Consider the following 6,000-nt stretch of genomic DNA (forward strand, 5'->3'; position numbering starts at 1 on the left):
GCATTTTGGTTGCAGTCAGGTACCAACAAGGCACCCACAGAAAGTCTTTAATCGCTTCTGTGTACTTGGTGGCTTTTTGTGATCCAGGTACTAGAGCTGACATGTCCTCCTCTGTCGTAGTGATCAAGCAGGCTGTGGGCAATGAAGCTGCTTTCCGAATGCAGTGTCTCGCATTTTCGGCAGACAAGGATTTCACATTTTGGACACATTTTCCCAGAGTGTGGTTGCCTTAAAGAACATATTTCTTCCCGTGCTGGCTTCAGCTTTTTGGAACCTTTCCTGTGTAAACATCTTCTCTTGTCTTCAAAAATCTGACTCCTTCCCTGAGGGCTAGAACCATCAGAGGAAAGAAAGGTGACAAATTTAACCTATAAATTTCCTAGTTGAATGAGATCAGAAACAATTAGTGTCTCATTTATGAACCCTCTCTGAGACTTTTCCTATGACACACTAGGAGCAAGTCCAATGTATGGTCACCTGCAGGGWACAGGAGTGGACAGATAAAGGAGAGTGAGTCTTGCTCTGGTGCTGTGATGACAGTAACCAGCCCTCAGTTTGGGAACCCGGAATTAATACAAAGATTGGTCACTTTAAACAAAACTGTAAAAACTCCTAAGTCAGCTAGGTAGATAGGAGCTTTCTACTCAGTTCTTTCCTGTGCAGGCTTTCTGAGGATGATCATGACATAAGCCCCAGGTATTTGCAAGAAGACAATTTTGTATATCTAAATTACAGGCTTCAGACCTAGCAGAGTTCACCTATACTGTCATAAACATTCTTTTTCTGCTTGCATGCACTAATATTATGCTGGCTAGTAGATAAGCACTATTTTGCTCTGATTTTGAATAGAGATTGAAAGGCTGGAAAAAAAGCACTGTTCAAATTATACCTTTTTTAAAATTTTTATGTAGAATAGTTCTTAAAAAATCAAGGCTCTAACCTGGATGTTTGCCTACAGGAGCTCCCAAATCAGTGCTGAATTGCATGACTAACTACTGCCAAGATTGTATAGACCCTGAGCATCTGAATGTTTTTAAAAACACTACTATTCAGTGTCTCTGTAGAAATACATCTGGTAAAGTCTAAAGACTCTCTCTCTTTCCATCAGTGTGAGAGTCCCATGGGAGAAGGTTGCTACATTACTGTTTTGCTTTTTTTGGATCAAACTGGGAAAAATCCTTATCTATCACTTCCAAATAAAGACCAAAGCCTAGAAAGCATGATTTTATTGCTTCAGTTGAACTTGTCTGCATCCAGAATGTGTGCTCCAGTGAAATTATGGAGAAAGAAGAAACTTCACAAACAGCTATAATTCACTAACTTTGTGGATGTTCTTTGCCCGTGTTTCCAATCCAGTTTCCTCCAGTGCAGCAACATATATTTCAAAGCAAAGCCCCTGGTATCAGTTATTCTGCAACTGGATCAGTGTAACTGAGAGAAGAATCTGTCTCCTGGTATCATTCCTGGCTAGTGTACTTTAATCTGTGTCAAGCTTGTGACCAGCTGCTGTGGCTATCAAGCTTAATATAGTTAGCTGAGTAATTGCTGAGACTTGCATGCACTTCCTGCTAAGACGGTAATTTTCTGCTAATTACCAAAGACAGACTCTTTTCAGGAGATCTGCATAGAAAACAGCTTTTGTAGTGGCTAAGGGAAGATGCTTTTTCAAGATCACCCCTAATTTTGTCATGATGCATATACTAATAACATCAAATAGGCAGACCCGAGAAGAGAGTTCCAGACCCCATAAGAATGGTGAAGATACCTCAAAGCTAACACATGTGCAAAGCAGTAATCTCAAGCTCAGTTTTACTTCTTTACTCACTTCAGTAAAAGAAGAAAGAGTTTTGCATTGCTGCTTTTTCTGAAAAGTAATAAGCGTAAAGGCACTRTTATAGAAAATAAGCAATAATTATCTCATGACTCAAGAAAGGGGCAAGGACTAACTGTGTTGAACACTGATTTCAGGTGCTGCCTTTATGTTGCCACCACACTGTCAGGTATATCCTGGAGCTAGGGATACTGGTGCAACTGAAAACGTAACAGCATTCATCCTAGAAACACTGTCCTTCGTTGTCCCATCTGGCAGGGTTAGTAAGCACACAGAAGTATAGGGACACTGCTGCTCCTTCTCCCCTAGATCGGTGGGAGGAAGCATAGGGAAATGGCTAAAAGAAAAAAATGCAGACATGCAAGGTCAGGAAAATCTTAATTTCATACATACTTCTACCAGCAGCTTGCTAATTTTTAGGTCAAGTTGTTTAACTATCCCATAACGGTTTCCTTGTTTGTGAAATAGATAATACCGCAGAGGTAAAAAAGGTGTTTGTGGCTCTTTGAGAGGTGCTCTGGAAATATGTATAAACAAACTTCTTGGTTAAAAATGTATACAAAATATAATCTCAGGTATACTTACRGTTTATTCTTAGGAGACCCAGAGAAGAGACTCAGTCCAGAAAATCTTTTTTTAAATAGCCGCTCTCTCTTTTTCCGGCTGTGCTTCCCATCTCCTTTGCTTTCTTCTTTAAGGTCTTTCTTTCCTTTGTGCCAGCTCATCTTATCTGTCATAACAACAGCACCTGCTTAGATGAAAGCAGAAGTCTGAGTAGCTTTTCAAAACAGTATCTCCTTTACTGCACCTGCTAAAGTCTGGATCTGATCCCCTACAAACCTGGAAGTCCTGGTTATGCAGGAGGTTTAGAAGAGTTCAGTGAGCAGCCGCTTTCCATCAGATGAAGCAAATACCTGCTTTGAAAAATCCTGCAGACACAAGGCGACTCTGGATGTTCTTACTCCAATCACTGTTCCATGTAATTATGGAAAGTAGGCTTGGACATTAAATATAATGAATACTTTCTCCTATGTGCTCTCTTTCACGATTAGGCTAATTGTCGAAAAACCAGAAAGGAGGAGGCTCATTTGATAAAAGAACCAGGAGCCAGTGAAACTGTTTTGTGCAGAGAACAGAAACAGTCAAACAAATGTTGTGAGATGGAACAAACATCACAAAGCAAAAGCCAGAAACCCCAGAAGATGAAGAACCTACTGGGGAATTTTAGTTAAGGCTTGGAAATTGTTTCCTCTTTCTTTTGATAAAGCGTTTGATTAGTCTGCATTTCCGCGTTGCATTGCTCTGTCTCCAAGCATTATCCTTTTGGCCTCTCTGATTGAATTAGTCTCTCTGCTCTACATTTGATAGTTAGTAATTGCATTAACTTTTGGTGGATTGACTTGGAGGGTAGTGTTCACCCCCTCCTGATCACTGGAAGCACTTGGTCTCTTTCTACCTATCTCTTGTTCAAAATATTTTCCATGAATCATATTCTAAAACAAGCCACACAAATACATTTTGTAGGATTAAAAAATAAATGTGGCAACCATTCTGAACTGCACACTCTTCTGATTTTTACCCTCATCTCACCTCCCCCTGCCTTTAAATCATTCTTTTGAGTACAGTTCTCCATAACTAGTTCTTACAGAAGGATATACACAGGCAGTAGGATCTTGCTATGCAAATTCTTTATGGGATTGGACCCTAAAACAGTCTTTCACTGTGTTATTTTCTTTTTTTTTACCAAAAACATAAGTTGACAGATATTAACAAGAAGTTGAAAATACCTAGAAGGGGCAAAGTGTGACCTGCTCTCACTGCTCGTGCTTGGTAACGCAAGACCCAGCTTTCTAGCAGAACCTAAGTAAGTTGCACCTACTTCTCCCACAAAGGTAAAAGAAAAGTCTTTTTTATGAAAGATTACAAACAGTTCACTGACCCATATGAGGATGCAGTCCCTGAAGAATTACTTCACTATTGAAGAATGAACAAAAGTTTTGAGTAAAAGAAATGACACACATCAAAATTAAGAGACTTGCCTGCAGTTCTTAATTTGTGACAAAATAATCTGCAAGTTCAAGGTCTATTTTGGGCATACAGTAGTGTTGAGGTGAAGCTTTGCAGAACAGATCAATCTTTGGCTAATAAAAAGCAGCAGCTGAGGAGGCAGGAATCTACCTCACCTTTCAGAAGTGAGCTTCAAAGGCTTCTCACTGCAGGATCTTTCAGTACTAATTCCTCTTGTCTGAAGGATCAAGAAAGGAGAATGTAACACTGAAAGTACAGATGTAAGTATATGGAAATTGGTGATCAAGAATAGAAGATGCACAGAAGGGGTCTTTTCTAAAGTCTGCTAGTCAATAAGAAAAACTGCTTTGGTCATATATTGTATACTATTTAATTTGTTTGCTTTTTATAGATGTAGTTGTGTGACTATGTTCGGTGTCCAGTGCAATTAATTTTAATGATGTCAAGGGAATTTCTTCTATACTTTAAGCTAAGTAGGTGCTTAAATGTGTTACCAGTTCAGAAGATTTGAATACCTGGTAATATGAATAATTGATTTCTTTGTCTTGCTTTTCTTTCTTCCCTGCTTAAATCTTGTGAAATTTGGCTACTATCACTTTCAATATACTGATTAATTGCCCTTTTTTTCATACTTAGCAGTAGCAATAATGGCGCTTGTTTTTGTGAGCTGAAGTAACCAATAGCAGAGCTAGTCCCAAGACTKACTTTATTACATTGTCAGTCCATAAGCCTACACATTTCATAGTGACTCTTTAATACAGGGATCCTACTTGAAGATCTGGGAGAAAATGATTTTTCTTCAGATGAAACAACTGAAGATCCCATAACAGCAGTGGACAGCATTTTCAAGAACCTTGGTGCTGTGTCTGTAGGTTGTCTCTAGTTAATCAGAAGGAAGGTGCACTACATGCAGGACTTCACATGTCAAAAGCAACTTGCGCTGCTGYTTGCCAATGATTCTTTTATCCCTGGACTACAGGAGCAGCCGATTGGTCCCTCTGTAACTGCTGCCATATTTGTAAATCTGATCTCGGCACCAAAAATGAGTTACGGATGGGGTTAAAAAAGCAAGTTAGAGATGAGACTGACTCTTTCTGCTACCCAGGCAGGTTTAAAACACAAGAAACTATTTTCCATAAGCAGAGCATCTCTGCAGCCATCCYTCTAATTGCAGCAGCACCCATAAACTCTGACCCAGCTGAGATTCCCTGGGGTGAAAGAAGAGCACRTACAGAACGAGGAGCAAAATTTGTGCCAGGGACTGTCATGCAAAGTCACAGGGCAAAGGATGTGTGATGGGAAAGGTGGTCTGGAGAGAGGAAATGACATGACTAGCAAGCCGGGAAAGTCTGTGCCAGATTTCTCTGGATCCACAGGACCCAGCTTTTCTGAGCCTGTTCTGTGTCTTAAATTCTGCCTTTTTTTTTTTTTAAGCTGTTTGGACTAATTCTGATCATATTCTTTTTGTCACCACAGGGTGTCTCTGCATCTCTTCATACACCAAAAGGCTTTGGTAGCCTTGAAAGACAAGCTGCAATCCCTTTTGAGGGAATGTAGGGCTAAAGGAAAATGTCCCCCAGCTCAGCTGTGGATTTTCTCTAGGATCGTGAGCCTGCTTGGATTGGAGTGATGATGCCTCCATCAGCTGGTGGGAATTTCTTCTCTAGCAAGTAAGGCCACAGCCTAATGATGTGTTCAGCTGGGTTTTAAGCGCTCCCCCCTACAAGGTACAGGAAAGCCRTGGCCACATGATGGGGAGCAGTGATCTCGCATGAGCTCACTGGGCTGCTGCAGTGTTGTGTTCCCCCTGGGCTGACACGCTCCCTGCCCACGGGGCAATCTCCCTGTCCCCTTTTAACTTCATGCTTATGCAGGTATCTTCTGTCTTCCTTCAGTCAGGATAAAGCTGGCATAAAGTCAGCATAAACACTATATCATACACTCTGGATAATTTGACAGAAATATAGCTGTGTGCTTCTACCAAATGTGGATCGAGCTAGTTCCTCTATTATTAAGGCCAGACCAGTACAAGAATTCAAAAACACTTGAAATACATGAAGTTGGCTACTAAGAGTTCATGAAACAGGGCTGCATTAAATTTTGTTTACCAGATTATGTGACCATTCCTATTGCCTAATTCT

The sequence above is a fragment of the Apteryx rowi genome, unplaced genomic scaffold, assembly GCF_003343035.1.
Source record: "Apteryx rowi isolate R43461 unplaced genomic scaffold, aptRow1 scaffold_51, whole genome shotgun sequence".
NCBI lineage: Eukaryota > Metazoa > Chordata > Aves > Apterygiformes > Apterygidae > Apteryx > Apteryx rowi.